The sequence below is a fragment of the Musca autumnalis genome, unplaced genomic scaffold, assembly GCF_047663935.1.
Source record: "Musca autumnalis isolate F117 unplaced genomic scaffold, ASM4766393v1 scaffold_2, whole genome shotgun sequence".
Taxonomy (NCBI): domain Eukaryota; kingdom Metazoa; phylum Arthropoda; class Insecta; order Diptera; family Muscidae; genus Musca; species Musca autumnalis.
Window position 1 is genome coordinate 73,473,848 of NW_027411755.1, and position 23,344 is coordinate 73,497,191.

Here is a 23,344-nt window from a genome sequence, read left to right on the forward strand (position 1 = left end):
AAAATTGATACTGTAATGTTCATACTAAAGAATGTAAATAGACATTTCATTTCTTTGGTGACCTACGGTGAAATTTGACGAAGAATATTTTTGTCTCTGACATCTTCTCTCTAAAATTATATTTTGTGGGACAATTTTGAATAAACTCAGATAAAGTCCGACTTTAACCCTAAAACGTGTTTTTCATTTTTAGAGATTCCTGGCGTTTAGACAAGAGTTACAGATTTGGTGTATTCTGAGACCTATAGTAAAATTTTATGGCGAACAATTTTGTAGAATATTCGGATTTGATACGATCACATTTTTAATGAGTTTTTGAAAGATTTTCGAAAAAAGGACAAAAAAGACCCCTTTGATGAACCGCATGAGGGTTAAAATTATTAACAAAAATATTTCCCACACCCTCCTAAGTAAAGTTGCCAAAGACACTATATACCTGAAATGCAAGGATTCCATGATATCTAAACTCGAATATTTCTAAAAATTTAAAAATGGGCGGAACTTGCCCCGCCTATATTGGTTACTTTCCGACGTAAACTTTAAAAACGCCGATACACGTGTCTCATATTTTTAGCTCTAATTTCATAATCTACTCGATTTTCCTTGTCATTTTTTTGTCGTACAGTGTTATGTTTATTTATACACGCTTTGAAGTAGATATTTAATGAAGTGCGTGAGTCTATCATATTTTAAATATGTAAAACACAGGTAGCGTGTACAAAATGATAACGATTAAGAAGATGAAGTTTGTTTTGGTTGGATTAATCTTGATATTTTTGCCGTGGCAAATAAATAATAAAAAGGGAAATGTTATAACGATAAATAGGTGAGATAGCACTGCCTATTTTGGCTATTACATTTAAATTTTAAACAAAATCATAACAAAAAATATTACGAGGATTTTAATAGTACCATACTAAATGTTAACAGCAACGTATTTTTACAGGTATTCTCAGTAGAGTTGTATAGTTCATGAACGAACTAGTTCAATTGAACGATTCATTGAGAAGAGCGTTTGAACTAGATAAGTCGATATAGATAGAGTTCACTAATCTAGATTCAATACATTTTTATACCCTCCACCATAGCATGGAGGGTATATTAAGTTTGTTTTTCCGTTTGTAACGCATTGAAATACTCATTTGCGACCCTATAAAGTATATATATTCTTGATCAGGGTAAAATTCTGAGTCGATCTGTGCAAGTCCGTCCGTCCGTCCGTCCGTCCGTCCGTCCGTCCGTCCGTCTGTGGTAATCACTCTAGCATCCACAAAAATGGAGATAGAACGCTGACATTTTGGGAAAATGCGTCTTTTGTTTGCAAGTTCGATGATGGGCTATATCGGTCCACGTTTTGGTATAGCCCCCATATAACGGTACCCCCCCGATTTACGTTATTTTGACGTTTTTAGCTACATTTTCAGACCGATTTAGCTATAATTTAACATTTAGGGTTCTTAAGTGTCAGTAAACCTATATAACAAAAGTTGTGGACATAGGTCCACGTTTTGGTAGAGCCCCCATATAAAGGTTTCCCCCGTTTTACGGCATTTTGACGTTTTTAGCTACAGTTTTAGATCGATGTTGCTATAATTTGACATTTAGGGTTATTGAGTGTCAATAAACTTATATAACAAAAGCTGTGGACATAGCTCCACGTTTTGGTATAGCCCCCATATAACGGTACCCCCGATTTACGGTATTTTGACGTGTTTAGCTACATTTTTAGATCGATGTAGCTATAATTTGACATTTAGGGTTCTTAAGGGTCAATAAACTTATATAACAAAAGTTGTGGACATAGGTTCACGTTTTGGTATAGCCCCCATATAACGTACCCCCCGATTTACGGTATTTTGCCGTTTTTAGCTACATTTTCAGACCGATTTAGCTATTATTTGGCATTTAGGGTTCTTAAGTGTCAATAAGCTTATATAACAACAGTTGTGGACATAGGTCCACGTTTTGGTATAGCCCCCATATAACGGTACCCCCCGATTTACGGTATTTTGACGTTTTTAGCTACATTTTCTGATCGATGTAGCTATAATTTGACATTTAGGGTTCTTAAGTCTCAATAAACTTATGTAACAAAAGTTGTGGACATAGGTCCACGTTTTGGTATAGCCCCCATATAACGATACCCCCCGATTTACGATATTTTGCCGTTTTTAGCTACATTTTCAGACCGATTTAGCTTTAATTTGACATTTAGGGTTCTTAAGTGTCAATAAACTTATATAACAAAAGTTGTGGACATACGTCCACGTTTTGGTATAGCCCCCATATAACGGTACCCCCGATTTACGGTATTTTCATGTTTTTAGCTACATTTTCAGACCGATTTAGCTATAAATTGACATTCAGGGTTCTTAAACTTACATAACAAAACTAGTGGACGTAGATCAATGTTTTGGAATAGCCCCCATATAACGTTACCGTCTGATTTCAGGTATTTTGACGTTTTAAGTCACATTTCTAGACCGAATTAGCTATAATTTGGTATTTAGGGTTCTTACTGACCAAAAAACTTATATTCGAAAAAATTATGAACATAGGCCCATGTTTTGGTATAGCACCATATAACGGTACCTCCCGATTTTCGGTATTTTGAGAATTTTGCCTACAAGTTTTAACCGAATTATCTGTAATTTGAACATTTGACATTTGAAATTCCTAGTGGTCACCACACCTCTCCACCAAAAATTGTCAAGAAAGGTCGATGTATTGATAAAGCCCCCATATAACGGTACCTCCCGATTTTCAGTAATTTGATGATTTTAGCTACAATATTAAACCGAACTAGCAGTAATTTGACACTTGAAGTTCTTAGTGGTCACAACACCCCTCCATCAAAAATTGTCAACATAGGTCCATGTTCGGATATAGCTCCCATGTAACGGTACCTCCCAAATTTTCAGTAATTTGGCAATTTTAGCTACAATTTTTAACCGAACTAACTGTAATTTGACATTTGAAGGTTGTAGTGGTCACCACACATCTGCATCAACAATTTTCAACATAGCCCCAATATAACGATACTTCCCGATTTTCGGTACTTTGAGGATTTTACTTAAAATGTTTAACAAACTTAGGTCCATGTTTTGGTATAGCCCCAAAACAAACCTCCCGATTTGCCGTACCTTAGCTTTATTTTTTGGACGAACTTTCTGCAATTTGTTCATTTCAGTTCATATTTTCGTATAGCCCAGATACCTCGGAACTAGCTGTTAATGACATTTGAAGTTCCCACGTTATGTACCGATTTTCGATATTTTGAGGATTCTAGCTAAATTTTTAAACCGAATTAGGAGCTATTTGACATTAAAGGCTCCCATCAAAAACTGTCAACATAGGCCCATGTTTTATTATAACCCCTATATAACAGTACCTCCCAATTTCTAGCCCACCAAAAATTGTCAACAGTTAGATATAGGCACCATAAAAAAGGACCTCCCGAATGAAGCATTTTATGTACATTATCTGACATTTTATCATACTCACTTAAAGTTGGGGACAGGAATGAATATTTTATGGTGGAGGGTATGAAAAGTTCGGCCCGGCCGAACTTAATGCTTTTTTACTTGTTACTTGTTTATTTTGTCTTCGAAATTTTGATTTTAACTTCGAATTATTCCGCGAGTTTTGAATATTTTTGAAAACAAATTGCACATCCATAGAATTTGGCATGTTCTTTCTTCGAATCAAATTAGAAAACTCGCGTTATTAAAAGTGCAAAAATCGACTTTTTGCCTAAAAACCTTTCCAAATTCCCTCTAGTGCACCGTGAAAGTTATTACGGATTTTGAAACAACAATGTTTACATATGAGAAAATAAAAATATAATAATAACCTTTTTTTATTTTTGCCTTATCAAGGCGAAGGTCATTTTGAATGGTATTTTTAAATATTTTTCTTTCGAGTAGAGCTATTATTATTATACTAAGGTATATGGAAAAATTAGGAGTGTACCGAAGTCCCCACATCACATGCGTTTCACGATTGGCTAAGTCCGATCATAAGGCATATTAGAAGTTATTTTTAGTGGATAGAACGAAGGCCACACTTGTTAATTACCATTAATACGTTAATCATTTCCGATCCCTATTATTCCCTACAGTCTAACTTGGCAACCCTATTATTCAATGGTCAACACAAATACTGAGGTATGTTTTCCTTTTACCATTTGTATTTGTCTTTTTTATCAGAAGATTGATCCGTCAATTTTGTATTTGTGATCTTTCATTTTTGGAGATGTGTTGACACGTGATAACTAGCTTAGATTGTCTCGTTGAGCAACTCCACTTAACTGGTTCATTACAAAACAAAATCAGATTTCGGCAGTTCAAAATCACATTCTACAAGATACTCTGTTTTTAGGACGAATGCTCCGTTAAGAGCCACTTAACTAAAACAACAAGCGTATAAAGAATTTACTTTAAGAAGTCCTCATTGTTTGTTGATGTGGAATTGAATGTTGCTTTCTAAAATTTTGTTCTAAAATGCTTAACACACACATATACATAAATTAAAACTACATATCCCCTGCTTTTGGTAACATTTTTGTCCTCTTTAAAACACTTAACAAGTTCTTTCGTTACATTTCAGCATATTATACTCATAAAACAATTTGCAGCAGCAGGAGGACTATGGAAAAAATCCTTGTAAACAAAGGAACAGTTTTTCAACAGAGTGTGCAAAAAAACATCAACAAAACAATTTTACAAAACTACACATTATGAACATGTGTCTCTTAAGTACAGTACACATTGTCAGTTTTGAATGACGATTTTTTGCAATTATCGATAACTGTCCAACCGTCTAGCAACCACAAAATAGTTTGTGGTTGCATGATGAATGACACAAATGAACGGCCACACTAGCAAGCAACAACAAAGCTGTCATTCAAAACTGACAATGTGTACCCAGCTTTAGTGTCGACTTCTTGTCTTGGAACCAAAAAACTGTTTGGGTTTTAACTACCACAAAACATAGAGTGGATAATTTTGTCACAAAAACACACCCACAATAACTACATAAACAACCACATTGTCAACTAATTTGGTTTATATTGTTAAAGTGGCCATAAGGTTGCCTATTGAGAAAACAATCAAGAAGTAGATGGATGACAAGAGAAACAAGAAAAAGGGAATTGAGAAAACATAGCAACTATGTTTCCTTATAAAGTTTGTTATTTCTAAATTTTATACTGAGCACTCTAAGGCAGGGCTACTGATAGTAAATAGGCTACTTGTTCTGAAGCCATACATATTTGTTTGGATTTAGAATTACCTTGTTTGTTTAATTGAACTGTTGGTTTTTCTAACTTTGTCTACTGATTAGTATAAAGAAACTTTCAATCTGTCCAAAAAATACAACTTATTTCCATAAAACCAACAAATCAAACTAGCTTCGGCTCCATACATAAGCAAATTGTACTTTTTAACTTTCATAGTTGTTTCTAGTCTACTAGACGCATTGCCCCTTCGAAGGCTCTTACCAAGTTGTTTATGGTTGGCAAATCGACAAAAATGGGAATTAATACGAAATGGAATGCAATATCCAAATTTGATATTTTGCAATAAGCACATGGCAAAATATTTTAAAAAAATTGCTAATTTAAATTTATTTCCTGAAAATGCAATAAAATGTTGCCTAATCAATAAAAACAACTTCAATTTGTATTTTTCCTTCTTGACTAACAACAGAATTAATTTACGGCAATAAATCTTAATGGCATTGATTCACAATAAGGTTTGAGGTTATATTCTTTAAATTGAACCACCAGTGCAGTGGTGAAAGGCTTAAATTCGAGAGAACAACAAAACAATAATGACATCAAATCCGGTAATAAAATTTAGTCCCAAGATAAAATGCAAATACAGAAAGCGTAAAAGAGACAGAAGGAGATAAGACAAATGCTGGCAATTAAAATAGGATATTAAAGTCTTTATTCAATGGAATCAATGAAATTTTAAGGTTGTGGGGCACATGATCAAGCCAAACGTAGAATAATGTTGCTTTAAAGTTGATTAAAAGAAGAGAAAAATAAACTTTAATTAATTTGTTAAAAAATATAGCTATACATCACTTACTCTGGGTCATCTATTCAGTTTTTCCAGGCTTAGGCTTAATCCCAGAGTTTTTAGTTATCGTTAATTATTAATTTATTATTCTTAATAATAAAAATATACATGTTTCTCACTTTTATATTTATATTTTAAAACATAAACAAAATTTGTAAACTTTAAAACAGACAAGGTTTGACTACCTTTAACCATTTTATTCTCGGTGCCTTACAATTAGGGACCAACCTAATTGTCAAGTCAAAAACACAAGATGTTTTTGTCTTTCCCTTAAAACAAAGAAAACTGAACTATTTTTGCAAATTTTCTTCGTTTTTCTTGCAATTTTTTAACGTGTGTATAAAAACAAAATTAATACAAAAATTACAGGGTAGTGCAGAAAAGTGGAAAAACAATGTGGATTACTTCATTAACGAAATAAACAACACTACGTAACACACAAAGCAAAAAAGGATTCCTTGCCCAGCGATTCATGATGGTTGGCAAGAGACTCTAAATGTTGTTTTTGTGAAAATTTGACACCAACACAAAACAAGAATGGAAAACAGCAATTAAAATTTGTTTAAAACTCCACTTTACTAAAGGGCAGGGGTTCTGATGCATAAATTCGGTTTTGTAGAAGTCCATGGAAGACGAAAATACATTTGGTTTCTTTGGGTCACCATGTGGTATAACAAAATGCATATCTCGATAAGATAAAGCGTTTTTGAGATGTGTGTCCGTCTGTCAATTAAAAATTGTAAGTAAACTCCAGGCTCCGACCAGAATATAGCATTTTTATCCGATTTTGTAGTGCCTTTTTAGGTCGCAATGACAATCTGATCGACACGAAATTTTCGGTTTACAACAAAGACGAACCCTAATTAAACCAAAACTTTAATGGACCAAAACTTTTGTGTGGAAATTTGAACAATGTTTAATATAATGACTATGTCTATATTCCCGGGTGAGACAGTCCACCAACGTTAATTATATTAGGAAGAGGATCTCTTGACCTTTCCATTGAAGCCAATTATGTTGATGTACGTGGTCAGATAACAGAGTTACTGCTAGTATATCCAGGGATCCCGCAGTTTTAATTATGCGCAGTGTAAAAATAATCAGGTTAGAGGTCGCAGTAATAGTTTAGTTTAGTCAAGGCAAATGCTAAAAATTTTGGATAATTATCCAATCATTAAATGGACCAGAATTTTTGTGGAAAAAAATATGAATGTTTGAATAGAAGGGTCATATTTCAACAAATTACAAAAACAAAACTTGAAAGCCAACCCTTAACAAATGAAATTGAGCAGTAATACCCATTTTTTTTTTTCAAAACACCCTTCACCACTATGAGAATAGGATTTTTCTGAAAATTTACACAGCGAAAAATTAGTCGCACACCTCCAATGCCAAAATTCATATCCCGACGACATAAAGCGATTTTGAGATGTGTATCCGTCTGTCCAGGCCGCAATTATGGACAATTGTCACGAAATTTTGTGTGGAGGTTGGGTTCTGTCCAGAATAGAAACGATTAGTTTTTGACCAAATATATACTGGCTCTGTAGGTAACAGATTAATTGGCGCGAAATTTTAAGAAAGGTTTAGGTTTACGACCAAGAAGAAGCAAGCAATTTAACATGGTGGTCATATAATATGTGGCGTGTTAAATAAAATAAATCTTTTGTATGAATATGGCAGCATTTGTATTATATATGTAACAACATTATTCCTAAACGACCAATATAGCCCACGTGAGTTATATTTGGATGACGCTTTCCTTGCCCTTTCCATTGATGTCAATTCTGTTGATGTACGTGATCTGATAACAAAGTTACAGCGCATTTTATACAGGGGTCCGATAGTTTTAATTATGGTCATAGCTAGTAGTCTCACTTATAGTTCAATAGTGACTCAATTCTTGTACGAAGTAAGAGTTTTGTCCAACGAAGATTCCAATAATTTTGGATAATGATCGTATAAAATTTATCGGCTGAAATTGGCCATAACTTTTGTGGGAAAAATATCCAAATTTAATTTTTGGTCCATATTTTAATTTCTGGTGTACATATTTCGACAAATTACGAAAGCGAAGCTTGAAAACCATGTCTTGAACTCTCATTTGATGGAAATTACATAAATGTAGCGTTTAGATAACGATACTATTTTCTAACATATACACACGTCGATTCCTTTATTATTCTGGTTTGTTTGAAAATAACTACTTTATCTTCCATGCTAAAAAATGTCGCAATCCTAATAAAATTTTTTTGAAATCATGACAGAGAAATTCGCAGTTCCTGAATTTTTTGTGCTACCCTTAGTCAAAAGTAATGTAATGCGCCGTAGTATTGGTCATCTTTTAATTGGTCGATTTTTGTAAAAATCACAAAAAGCTATTTCTAAATGTATTGTTACGAAATTAGGGTTTAACCTAATCCCGTGTAGACGTTATTTTATTCCCCGATACTATTCGTACCAAATGAAACGAAGGTTCGTTTTAGATTACTATTCTACCATACTTTATTAACGTTATTCACACAAGACTTTATTCTCGCCTGCTGATACATATACTGTTCTAGCCTCCTTAATCTGTCACAATTATAGAAAAGAAATTCAGTGAAAAACTAATCCCCAGTGTTTCATAACTAAAAAAAAAAACAACTTATATGTAGATTTAGGTCAAACTGCTAGTAAATGAGCTGTAACATATTAAGTTTTAGATATGTATATCAAAATGATAATTTGACACAAGATAAATTATAATTTTGATATATGTAAAACTACACATGTTACAGCTCATTTAATAGGAGTTTGATCTAAATCTACATATAAGTTGTTTATTAAAACACTTCAAATCATGATTGATCTTGCACCGGAATTTAGCACTGTAAAAGATATTTTTTGTGATAAATTTTTAAATTGGGAAGTCAAATTTCAATCGCTAATTCAAAACGCGTTTTTTCTCGAAACTTATTTTTTTGGGATGTGACACTCTTTGAGTAAAAGCGCAATATGTTCATAAATAAGTTTTGGTACAAAGGATTTCTTACATTCCATTAAGGCGAAATATCAAATTACAGCTGAAACGCATTTATTGAGTTATGCCACTCCTTGAGTAATTGAGCGATATGTCAATGTTTTGATTTAGACTATATACAGCGGAACCACCTTGTTCAATGAATTTTGATATGTAATATTTCCTCCAAATTCATTGAACAGAGTGGTTCCGTTGTATATGATCTAAACCAAAACATTGACATATCGCTCATTTGCAATACACGGTGCGCCTTAACTAATTTTAAATGGAAGGTGCTTACACCTGGGAAGTTTTTGCAGATTCTGAAACTACAATGCTCATAGATGAGAAGTATCAAGAAACAAAAAAATCGACGGAGGGATTCTTAAATAAATCGCGATTTAAGTTCACATTTTTAGGGGTTCTTTAGGTTTTCACGATTTTGCTTGGAAACCGCGAGTCCTATGTAAATCGGCCTAAAAAATATTTTAGCTGTGAAAATTATCCTCAAGATTAACCTTTATGATATTTTCGAAGGTTTTACCGTTTTTGAGATATAGTTCAAATTGGGACAATTCAAATTGGGACAAGTCTCCTTATAAAACAATGTTATGACTGCAATTTCCCAACTTAAACGTATATATCTTAAAAATGGTACAACCTAAGAAAAAATAAATCAGCCAATCTTGTAGAGGATTTCCACAGCTACAAAATTTTCTTTAGTCCCATTTTATCATGACTTGCGGGTTTCAAGCAAAATCTTGAAGACTTAAGATAAAAACCTAAAAATTTGAACTGAACCTCTATATCTCAAAAATGGAAAACCTACGAAAAACCCTGAAGGTCAGTCTTGTAGAGAATTTTCACAGCTACAACATTTTCTTTAGTCCCATTCCGATAGAACTTGCTGTTTTCAAGCAAAATCGTGAAAACATAAAAAACACCTAAAAATGTGAATTTTGACCGCGATTTATTTAAAAATCCCTACAGCAACTTTTTCTAGTTTTGGGATTTTTCTCATCTATGAACATTGCTGTTTCAGAATTCACAAAAACGTCCCCTGCGTAAGCGTTTTTCATTAAAAGTTAGTTAAGTCGCACCCTTCATTAAATTGTTTTAGAAAGGGGCGATACAGTCAGTGCATTGTTTCAATTTGAACTTCTATATCTCAAAAACGGTAAAATCTACGAAAATATCAGGAAGGTCAATCTTGTGTAGAATTTTCACAGCTACAACATTTTCGTTTGGTCCATTTACATAGGACTCGCGGTTTCCAAGCAAAATCGTGAAAACCTAAAGAACCCCTAAAAATGTGAACTTAAATCCCGATTTATTTGAAAATCCCTCCGGCTATTTTTTTGTTTCTTGATGTTTCCCATCTATAAGCATTGTAGTTTCAGAATCTGCAAAAACTTCCCAGGTGTAAGCACTTTTCATTTAAATTTGGTTAAGGCACGCCGTGAATAATAATCAATTTAAATAATGAAATAATTATACCCTCAGCATTTATGCTAACGATGGTATATACATGCCTTATCGAAATTTTAGACCCCAAGTATGTTTGGACGAAATGTGTTTCAGACAATTTGGTGTCTATTTAGCAATGTCCGTCAGTCTGTCTCTGTGCCTGGCTGGCTGGTGCGCACGATAACTCTCGAACGGATGAGCCGATTTGGTCCCAAATTTGGCTTTCGTAATATTTTGCCCAAACTTAGTTTAAGTTCGAAGATGGGTTATATCGGTCCAATCCTTCCGGTACCTCCCCCACAAAAGTTCGAAAATGTTCGGAAAATTGGTGCCCCCATACGTAAGTACAATTTTGATCAGGGACAAGTCCATACTTCCTGAGAAAATAACCTGAAAGTTGCAAAAAATCCCTTTGACACCGTGTGTAATGGTTGGAGCGCAAGATACCTCTCGAACGGATTTGTCGATTCGGTCCAAAATTTGGCCTTCGTAATATTTTGTTCAAACTTAGTTTAGGCTCGAAGACAAGTTTTATCGGTCCACTCCTTCCGGTACCTCCTGATCTTTCTTACGGCGCAAATTCATTCGCCCTGAGAAAATATCCCTAAAATTATAAAACCCCCTATGGAACCATGTAAAGTGGCTGAATGAAGCGCACGATAACTCTCGATCGGATCAGCCGATTCGGTTTAAAATTTGGCTTCCGTAATATTTTTCCAAGCTTTGTTTAATTTCGAAGATGGGCACTATCGATGCGCAACTTCAAGTACCTCCCCCCACAATTTTAAAAATGTCACTGAAAAGCTACGCGCTATATCTGTTGAGCGGAGCAACCGTACAAACTTTGGATCACCTAACATTTTGTCCAAAGGTAGTTTTACTTCTGAAATGGTCCATATCGGTCTTCATCCACAAAAGTTCAAAATTTTTTTTAAGGACAGATTAGGAGCTGTTCGAAGATCCTTTGGAAATGTACAGCCAGTATTATATTTTATATTGTGAATAGATGAAAATTTCAATTCGCACAGGCTGAGGGTATATCTCTGTCGGCAAAGCCGACTGATACTTTTTTACTTGTTTTTGTCTGATTTGGTTTTATAGCAATAGTCCATTGAGAGTATCTTTAAATTTTCATCATATTGTTACGAAAGTAACTGATTGATTTAAGTTGATTTAGACGAATTTCTATTAATTTATGAATTTGAATTGTAACGTAAATTTTCATTAAGCATTTCATTAAACGACGACAAATATTACTGTAATTGTGAAATTATCACTTAGTCTTAATTTACACTGTTTACTTAGCTATTGTTGTTGTACTATTTCCATTAACTTTGGCCATTCGATTATGCTTCTGCATTGTAACCCCTTCTCCTCTCCCTTATTTACTAAACAGCCCCTTAGTTGTAAACACTCACCGGTCAGTTTGTATGTGCGTACATGTGTGTATTTGCCAATTGGTTAGCAGTTCGTCGGAACATTGTAGATCAAGGAGACTTAAACAGTCCATGTACCAGCGGGCACATATAAATACGGGGAAGGAGAAGCTGGGAGTTAGTTTTGATCTTAAACACGAGCTATAAACCGCCAGTGTAAAGAGTAAAGAAGTAACCTGAATAGAGTAAAGCTTTGTGCTTACTGGAGAGTTTGCTGGGTGCTAATAGAGAAATAAAGGCTTGTGTGAATAACTGAAGTGAATAAGGTCATTAAAGCATTGTAGAGTCGTAATCCAAAACGAACCCTGTTTTATTTGGTACAGATCGTATCGGGGAATAGAACAACGTCTACACGGGATTTAGTTCAAACCCTAATTCCGTAACAATATTTTTTTAAAGTAGAGGGTAGAAAACTTTTTTCTAAGGAATGGTTCTATGAGTCCATGTTTAATTATAACCCTCATATTACAGTACATTTAAAGTTTTAACATTTAAAAGTTCGAATTTGCCTACGTTTATGATATTCTTTGGCTTTAGCCATATTTTAAAAAACATTAGTTTGGTTTGGTTTATATTTCTTATTCGATTTATTTGTATAAACACAACCTAAATAAGGAAATACGTGTTTAAATTTATTATATACATATTTGTATTTACTATTATGTTAACACTTCACATTACCGCTGTGGTTGTTTTATACTTTTTTCCCCCAAACATATTTACACAGTATAAATCAACATCAAAATTTACACAAACACTTCACGTTGGATAAACAATGGTTTTTAAAATCTAAAAAAAATTATTTCGTTAATATGTCGTTAAATTAAAAACACGGTTTTATTCAAATAAAAACTGGTTATGTTAAACATAGAAATTTATTGATTTTGTACGAAGACCACGACTGAATTATTTTAAAATGCTATGTGATACGATGAAATATGATTTAGTTGAAACAGAACGGCACAAACTTATACAAAGTTATTTTTTGTTCGCTTATAACACATTTTTTTTTTTTTTTTTGAACTAAATCCTTTCATTTTTATTTTTGTATACATTTTATGACGAAAATCTTACCTTTAGTTTGTGAAAGAAAGATTTCAGTATTTGAAAGTTAAAGTCTATGTTAAATTTGGTTTCTTCTTCTATTCAAAATTCTTTTAATGTACTTAAATTTCGGGTGACGTAGGGGATGGAAGATACCAAGCAACGGTCCTGACCGGTTTTAACATGGCAAAGCCCAGGATTTATCTTGGTCCCTCTTTCATCTCAAGTGGACACTGACCTCCCCGTGGTGTCACCTGGGGAACTGCCTTTAACACCCGTTAAAGGTAGTGAGCTAACATGTGCCGCGCGTTCACCCATAAGAACGTTCAAATCATGGGTTTGGGCGTCGGGTTAGTAACCCTCCCCTAGAAAAAACAGCATACTATGAAAAAACGAAAGAAAAGAAAAACAACCCCCTCTAAAGTTGACAATCCCCGCAAACGTTTTAAGGACCATGATCTGCGAATCTGCACCTGGAATGTTCGCACTCTTTATAGAGAAGGTGCAGTCTTCGCATTGGCAGACGTACTTGAAAAGTACAAGGCCGATATTACTGCCATACAGGAAATACGATGGATTGGGAAAGGCGTCACAGCAACGCCTAAAGGTGACGCACTGTATTATAGCTGCCATGACGTAAAGCATGAGTTTGGTTGCGGATTTGTAGTTAGTCGGAGACTAAAACATCTGGTATCCAGCTTCACTCCCGTGAATGAAAGACTTGCTGCAATTCGAATAAAAGCTAAATTCTTCAACATCAGCTTTATTTGCGCACATGCTCCCACTGAAGAAAAGGACGAACAGACCAAAGATATATTTTACGAGCGCTTAGAAGAAACATATGACAGTTGCCCTGCCCATGACATTAAAATCATTCTAGGCGATTTTAATGCCAAAATTGGAAAGGAGAATATCTTTGGCCCAACAGTCGGGAAATTCAGCCTCCACAGTGAAACATCTGACAATGGTATGAGGCTGATAGACTTTGCAGCTGCAAAAAACATGGTAGTTAGCAGTACCAGATTTAATCATCTCGATATTCATAAGGGCACCTGGCTGTCTCCAGATCAGAAAACAAGAAATCAAATTGATCATGTTGTAATAGATGGAAGACATTCATCGAGCGTGTTGGATGTACGATCGTTCCGAGGCGCAAACACTGATTCGTACCACTACTTTGTTGCAGCAAAGGTACGCACCCGCTTAAACGTGGCAAACAAAGTACGAACAGACACAACACGAAAGTTAGACATCGGTAAGCTGCAATCACAACAGATAGCCACAGCATATTCCACTCAACTAGCCCAATTGCTTAATCAAAGCACTCCTCATCCCGATAACATATCAGCGCAATGGCAAAGCATTGCCCACTCCATGCAAACAGCCGCAAAATCCATACTTGGATACCAGAGGCCTCCACCAAGGAATCCATGGTATGATCAGGAGTGTCGTGCTGCCACCGAAGAGAAAAATGCGGCATATAGGGCTACTTTACAATCCGTAGCAACGCGTAGTGCACGAGAGAGATACAGGGAGAAAAGGAGAGAGGAAAAACGTCTTTTCCGCAGGAAAAAGAGAGAGATGGAAAAGCGGGAGTGTGACAAATTCGAGATGTACAGGAGCCAGAATGAAGTCCGAAAATTCTACCAAAGAGTCAAGCATCAAACTGATGGCTTTGGTACAGGCACATCCTCCTGTAGAGACCAGCAAGGTAATTTGGTAACTGATACAGATAGTGTACTCAGGATATGGAAAGAACATTTTTCAAAACTGTTGGTATCCAATAGCAGCGAAGACGACGAAGATACCACAGTCCCAATCCCAGAAGATGGTATTGAATGTATACCGCCCAGCCAAGATGAGGTAAAGACAGCAATAAATAGGCTGAAGAATAATAAGTCAGCAGGAGCCGATGCCTTACCAGCCGAGCTGTTCAAAACCGGAGGCGACACGCTGATAAGGTGTATTCATCAGCTAGTTAGCACCATCTGGCAGGAAGAACGAGTACCCGACGAATGGAACCTGAGTATCCTGTGCCCCGTCCACAAGAAGGGAGATAAGACTGTATGCTCTAACTATAGGGGCATAAGTCTACTCCCTATTGCCTATAAGATCGTGTCAGGGATATTGTGCGAACGACTAAAGCCTATGGTCAACGAGATAATTGGACCATACCAATGCGGCTTTAAACCTGGCAAGTCCACCATTGACCAGATATTTACCCTGCGGCAAATCCTGGAGAAGACCCAAGAGATGCAGATCGACATCTACCACCTTTTTGTCGATTATTAAGCAGCCTTCGACAGCCCGCTGCGTTCAAAGGTATTCCAAGCCATGTCTGAATTTGGAATCCCCGCAAAGCTCATCCGGCTTTGCAAAATGACTTTAGAGGCCAATAGAGGTTTCAGACAAGGAGACAGCCTTTCGTGTGATCTCTTTAACATCCTGCTGGAAAAGGTTATACGAGAGGCAAACGTCAATAGAAGTGGCACAATCTACACCAATAGTCACATGTTACTTGCTTATGCTGATGATATAGACATCATGGGCCGATCAGTAAAAGAAGTAACAGATACCTTTATGAAGGTCGAAGGAGAATCTGCTAAAGTGGGTCTGGCGGTAAACGGTGAGAAGACCAAGTTGATGGTGTCGACGCGCAATGCGTCCATTGAGCTCGGACCGACTTTGGAAGTTGGTTCCTATAATATTGAGGTAGTAAAAGACTTCGTCTACCTCGGCACCTCCGTAAACACAACAAACGACATCAGTTGTGAAATAAAAAGAAGGATTGTATTGGCCAACAGATGCTAATTTGGTTTAAGTAAGCAGTTTAAAAACAAAGCCACATCTCGTCAAACAAAAATAACGCTCTACAAAACACTGATACTACCCGTGCTGATGTATGGCTCCGAAGCCTGGGTACTTGCGCAAGCAGACATGGCAGTGCTTGGGGTGTTTGAGAGAAAAATTCTTCGAAAGATCTACGGACCAATCTGCGTTGACGGTGAATATAGACGTCGCATGAACCACGAGCTGTATCTGCTGTACAACGACATCAATATTGTTAAACGTATCGAGATGCAGCGATTGCGTTGGCTAGGCCATATCATAAGAATGAGCGATGATGACCCCGCTAAAAAGGTGTATAAACACGGACCGCTTGGCGGTGCACGCAGAATTGGCGGGCCAAGGAATAGATGGCGCAAACAAGTGGATGATGAGATGAAAAGGCGCGGTATTCCAGAAAGCGAAGCAACAAATAGAGAGAATTGGAGATATTTTCTTAGTTCGGCCTATAGAACAAATGTTCTGTAATGGGCCAGCTAAGTAAGTAAGTACTGTTTTCCACAAATTTTCTTGCTATTTTATTTTATATTAAAAATTTCATGTATTTACTCTTTCCAAAATTACACTTTATTATGAGCACTAGAAAACACTCTTCAATTAATATCGATTTATATTTCCATACAAAGATTTAATTTTTTTATTTCCACAAATTCAACTTTCTCTTTAACTGCTTACACTTATTTTTTTAGAAGTTGTTGTTAACAAACGTTGGCTGCAACGCGTTAGCAACGAATGTCTATTGTGTCAAAGAAGTAAAACGTTTATACACAACACAAGTCAATGAGATGACCGTTATTGTCGTCGTGTCTGTCTGCATCCGACAATTCGTTAAAAAGCCTTCGGCATTCGTAATAACGAACATCCTGTTGCTTTGCCGTTTATCTTGTGCATGTGGATGCTTGTATGTATGAGTGTTCCTTTATATATAACTACAATGACAACAAATCTTATAAAATGCAAGTGAAATCTTTTTGTGTGGTTGCTGTCTTGGCTAAAATTGAGGTGAAATTGTCTTTGCAAATAGTGGGTGTCATAGGAGGTGATTGTGGGAATTAAACCGGTGGTGGGGAAGTGGCGTTGTTATCTTTTCATCGATGACATCGTTATTGTTACTTTTGATATTCTTAACATCCTTTGTTGTCGACCGTTTTGCAACTCTACAAAATAAATAAATATCGACTCATCTGTGACAATCTACAAAAAGAAATATATTGGCAAGTGACTGCAAGCACAAATGGAAATATATAACGGCTATTAACACGTTCGTGGACGTGAATGCTATAGCATTCATTTGCAAAGTCAATTTTTTGTCATTTACTTCTATACAATCGTACGTTTTTGCGATTAAAGTACATAGTACTATTAATTTTATCAATATCCATAACACAATAAATAAAAAATTGTAATAGGACTAATAATTATTTAATAAATACAAAAAAACTAACTTCTGAAAAAATTGGGTGTCCGCGAACGTGTTAACTTAAAAATTGCACATTCACGTTAAATGGAGGATATCATACAATTTATTACTATTTTTAGTTTTTCTTTTCAAAGAGATGTTTTGGTTAAATATCAAAACTCAACATCTTTTGAAAATTGTTGTCATTTCATATTTTGTTTAGCTCTGTTCTCTTTGTTGTCCTTGTATATTTCTGTCACCTACACCAAAAGCTTCTTAAAACATGTAGGATGCACTTGTAGATAACTTTATACTACCAGCCACCAATCTATACGCAAGAACAACAAATAACAACAACATCTCACCCATTTAGGATTTCTTCATTTTATTCGTGCGTGCATTCGTATGTGTTCGCATGTGTGAACGAGTCGTAGGCGGTGCTTAAGCTTTTCATGTTCACATGAATGAATGCTCCGTTTTGTTATTGTTTTTGTTTTTATTGTAAAGTAACCAACTTCACGTACATACACTACCGCTCACTTGAATAGAACCCCCCTGCAAAATTTTTTTCAACCTCCATTTTTTCCGAATTATACAAGATATGAAATGTTTAAGTTTTATTATATTTTGCTGCATGTGTTTGGAGTAAACATAGTCATTCATTTGCATTCAAATCCAATTTTTATAAGAATTATGCAAGGAAAACAAAATAAAGTCAAAATTTGAAGTAAAAAAATTTTCTCATTTGAATAGAACCCCCCTTTAAAACTTGGGAATACAGAAAGATTGTAGTAGAATATCGATGCATATTTACTCTATATTGAAAACGAAGTACTTTCAGTAATATTCATTAAAAGTATATCCCTCCTGATTAAGGATACACCCGTATATCCTGCTTTGGCAAGGATTCTTTAAATAATCGGGTGTAATGCCCAACAAAGCTTGCTTTTTTCATTCAACAAGTTTATTTTTGGAAGCGTGCTGTCTCCTATAGTCGTATATTTTACGCATAAATCATTCCCATACATTTTAGAGAATATTTACCACTGTAGAATATGGCGGACCCGCAAGGATTTTCGCATTTCTTTTCAAAATTTTAAGTTGTTATGACTCGAAGTGTACAAAAGTTTATAAAATCGTGATGAAATTTCCACACGGGATATCCAAAAATGTTACTCACTACTGGATATGTCTGTTTCAGAACTCCTTTATAAATTGTCGTACGCATTAAGGTGAAGTAAATTGACGCTCATGTCCTTAATAATTAGTAATGCCTTCCAGCACCATAAAAGCACATTCATCGCTACAGAAACAATTTAGAAGATGGTCTTCCATTCAATAGACGCGAAAAAAATAGTTCTGTAGGTACGCAATTGTTTACTTAATAAGGATAGTCCTTACTAATTATGAAGGACTTGGGCGTCAATTTCTTTCGCCCTAAATGCGCACGACAATTTACAAAGGAGTTCTGAAACAGACATATCCAGTAGTGAGTAACATTTTTGGATATCCCGGGTGGAAATTTCATCACGATTTTATAAACGTTTGTACACTTCGAGTCATAAAAACCTAAAATTTTGAAAAGAAATGCGGATGTCCTTGGGGGACCGCCATATTCTAGAGTGGAAAATATTCTCTAAAATGTATGGGATTGATTTATGCGTAAAATGTACGACTAAAGGAGACAGCACGCTTCCAAAAATAAACTTGTTGAATGAAAAAAGCAAGCTTTGTTGGGCATTACACCCGATTATTTAAAGAATCCTTGCCAAAGCAGGATATAAGGGTGTATCCTTAATCAGGAGGGATATACTTTTACTGAATATTACTGAAAGTACTTCGTTTTCAATATAGAGTAAATATGCATCGATATTCTACTACAATCTTTCTGTATTCCCAAGTTTTAAAGGGGGGTTCTATTCAAATGAGCCAATTTTTTTACTTAAATTTTTGACTTTATTTTGTTTTCCTTGCATAATTCTTATACTAATTGGATTTGAATGCAAATGAATGACTAAGTTTACTCAAAACACATGAAGCAAAATATAATAAAAGTTAAAAATTTCATATCTTGTATAATTTGGAAAAAATGGAGGTTGAAAAAAATTTTGCAGGGGGGTTCTATTCAAGTGAGCGGTAGTGTACATGTTTCCAATTAAACATTTCTGAATTCTTACCACTTACAAATTTTTTTCTTAAGGTAGGCTATTCCTTGTTGTAAATGTGCCAACTATTGTACTTTCGTTGTTCTTGACAGAACTTCAAATCCTTAGAGAATGAGCGAACAACCTATTGAGATGTTTCTGCTAGCTGCTTTGCTTCAAACAACAAGTCTAACACAGAAAATTGAAGCTTTGAGAAAATCTCCTAGGGCCTTTACTTTCTTTTATTATTCGTATACGAATTTTTAATATGTCTAAAATTTCTCTAAATTTCTATTTCTAGAAATTTCATACAAGATTTATTACCATTCACAGGACATCTTTGCATTTCTTTGACCTGGCCATATGTTGTGACATCATGCGTCCATCATAATCATCAAATTGTCAAATGCCATGATTTGACAAGGGTGTTCTTTGTAAAGAGATTTATATATTAAATATGTAATTGTGGTTTAAAAATGGGTACGAGTGTTTTGATAATTCAAATAGTAAAAACTGTTGCGGTGCGCCTTAGCTAGATTTAAATGAAAGGTGCTTACACCTGGGAAGTTTTTGCGGACTCTGAAACTACAATGTTCATAGATGAGAAAAATCAAAAAACAACAAAAAATGAAAGCCAAGGACTCGAACCCACTCGAACTCGAACTCTAAACGAGAAATTTAATAAAAATCATTAAAAAATGATCTTCGCCTAACAGGCAAAATTTAAAAAAATAAAAAAACGGGCTGACCCCAATTGGTATTTGAACCCACGTCCTTGAAAACATATCAAAAATGTTGTCACCGCATGTTAGCGTTCAAAGCCAAAACTCATAACTTCAAAGGCAGCGCAAAATAGCGTTTGTCATGAAGAAATACATTTCAACGGCCAGCGAAACCAGGTCACGTAATCCCAGCAAAATGTTCGATGCCATTCAATCATGGGTGCAAGTGAGCTGGCATGTCATCTTTTTAGCATCTTCATCGATGAAATTTAAATGATGCTATTTTTTTTTTTTGATCCAAAGCATGTCATTTACACCTATGCTTTGGCATGTCATTTCCACCAACCCTTTGCAATGACACTATTGTTACGACGAGAGTTTTAACAACGTTGGTTTTGATTTCGAGTCTCCGACAACATCAAGCCTATTGTAAATAATTAATCTTATATATTTAGAAAAAATTGTATCAATAAAAACACAAAATTTATCTCTATTGGATCGATGGAATGGGTTCAAATGCTGATGAAAATATCGGATATTTCACGACTTCCATTGCATGGGTGCAAATGCTGATGAAATGGTCGGATCTTTCACGACGTCCTTTGCATTGGTTCATGGAACCCCTTCCTTAAAATGTTGCTGGGAATTTGGTGACTGTGTGGATTCGAGACCTTGGATTTCCTTTTTCACTTGCAAAAAATTTCCGATCATCAAGCTTAACTCTAAACGAGAAAATTAACAAAAATCATTAAAAAATGATCTTCGCTTTAACAGGCAAAATTTCAAAAAAAAAAAAAAAATGGCCGGAGTTATTTTCAAATAAATCGCGGTCAAAGATCACATTTTTAGGATTTTTGTAGGTTTTAACGGTGTTACTTGAAAACCACGATATCTCAAAAACTCGACGAGTTACAGCTCATTTACTACGAGTTTCGCATAATTCAACACAAAAGTTTTTTGAATTTATAATCGAGTTTTAACTTTGATCGAATCGTCACGAAATTTGGTACAATTTAGCGAAGTCCCATCTGACCTAAACACGCACAAAGCACACTTTACTAGCACGTACCCAATCACAATTTGTTCTCAAAATGTACATTCTAACATCCATGGATGCTGTAATTTTTATGTCATCTCATTTAGCCACATCAATCACTATAATTTAAATTTGTATATAAAAAAATTATCATAACCATGAAATGAAAGTAGACCACTTGTGGATAATGGAATGCGTAACCCACTTGGCCTGTAACAGAAATAGGATTTGTATTGACATTAAAAATCGCTTTAGAGGTTTTGCGATACAATATTGATTCACTTTAGTAAATCTTGGAAGAACAAATAGTGATTAAAGGAAAATAAAGCAAGTGTCGTAAATAACAGTTAAAAAAGAAATATTTATATTGTTGAAAGTAATTACACGATTTAGTAATTCGATTCTAATACCAATATTATCCCTTCTGTGTTTGCTTTTTGTACTCTCGGCCTTTAGGGTAAAGGAAATATATACAAAATACGACCAAAGATGTGCCTCGTCGAAATAATGGTTTTAGACGGAATTCGTTTCAGACAATTTGGAGTCGATTTAGCCCTGTCCGTTCATCTGTCTCTCTTATTATCTAGATATTTTGCCCAAAATGAGTTTAATTTCGAATATGTGCTATATCGGTTCACTCCTCCACCACAAAAGTTCAAAATTTGTCTGAAAAATTGTGTGAACGATAACTGTCGAAGTGAGCAATTGATTTGGTCCAAATTTTCTATATATTACTATTCCGTCAAGACATAGATAGGTCCACACCTTCAAGTACCTCCATCACAAAATTCGGAAAAGTGAAATTTAAGAGTTCCCCCGAATCGTTTTGAATATTTTCAGCAGCTTGTCCTTGCGTTCCCCTTTACGATGGTACAATTGCAATGGCAATTCCATACTTCCTGAGATTATGGCCGAAAGGCTCCAAAAAGCAATGAACAACAAACAAGAAACCTAACTAAAATGGCAAATGCGCAAGATAACTCTTAAGGGGATTTTCTGATTGGTCCAAACTTTGCACATCCTATTATTTCATCCAGTCATGTCCTTCGAGTACCTCCCACACAAAAGTTGGGAAAAGTGCAGTATGAGGACCCGTCTCGGATCTATTTGATTTTTTTAAGAAGATTCTTTTCACGGTCCCTATTGCAACGGTACAGTTTTTCCGGATTAAGTCCATACTTCCTGAGATAATGGTCCAAAATTTCTAGAAAATAATTCTCAAACTTTTTTCAAAAATCAGAAGTTAGCTTACACAACTTTATTTGGTATAGCCTTAAATTTCGATACCATCAGATTCCACGTATTTTGAAGCAAACTGGTGATACAAAATCAATATATTTTTATACGATATAATTATTGTGCTTGTTTCTTTTTCTGGCCAGATCCTGAGGATATGTCACCGTTAGCGCAGCTGACTTATACTATCTTCTTTGGTGTGTAATTGAATATGAATAATTTTGGGATTTATAAATTTGTTTGCATGCAAATTATTTGAATTTCTATTGAATTTTAGTTATTTCTACCGGTATAAAATATATGTTTGATATCACAATATATAACCATAATGAACTATTTATATAATTGTTCCACAAACATCCCAGTAGGGACATGGGAGGCTTCTCTTATATCAATGGATTTATATTAGATCATTGATATGACTTAGTTTTTATAGCCGAATCCGAAAGGAATGTCCTAAGTTGCCACTTGTAGAGAAGTTTTTAATTGCTGAAATACTCAGGAAATATCGCCAATCGGCCAGGCCTGGGCATCGAAACCGGGCATTCAGGGTGCAAGGCGGTTGCACATAGCTAATTCCTAGAGGTTGTGGTGTAGGGTATCACATGGTCGGCCCCGTCCGACTATAGACTTTGCTTACATGTTAGATTTGCAATTGCAATGCTTGAACAAAACAAATGAATTGTTGGAACAAATATAGATATTATTGTTCCATCAAAAGCGAAAAATGGTTTTTCTCTACGTGCTTATACAGCTCTGATGAACACATGTGATTAGCAGATATCCGTAATTTGTATAGTTTATCCTGCGAGCAAGTGAAATCGTAAAAAGCTGTTACCTTCAATACGTTTTTACATAGTATTATCATTTCGCTGCCAAAAGTTTCAAATGTTAAAAGCAGCACAACTAAGGTATAGGAAGAGCTC

The 23,344-nt window shown here is 35.2% G+C and overlaps 1 protein-coding gene across 6 annotated transcripts in view; it reads right to left on the reverse strand.

Moving 5' to 3' along the window:
• Positions 1-16,627, reverse strand: part of LOC141392826 (short neuropeptide F-like) — a 497,601-nt gene extending 480,974 nt beyond the window's left edge. For 2 of the 6 annotated variants that reach the window (XM_073965799.1, XM_073965794.1), the window contains exons 1-2: positions 16,431-16,618; positions 13,065-13,399 (exon numbers count right to left, since the gene is read on the reverse strand). The gene's annotated coding sequence lies outside the window, so the exon portion shown is untranslated. Of the gene's footprint in view, positions 1-13,064; positions 13,400-16,430 lie in introns of all 6 variants that reach the window. The other 4 variants (XM_073965795.1, XM_073965796.1, XM_073965797.1 and 1 more) reach the window with 4 other exon arrangements.
• Positions 16,628-23,344: the final 6,717 nt, after the last annotated feature.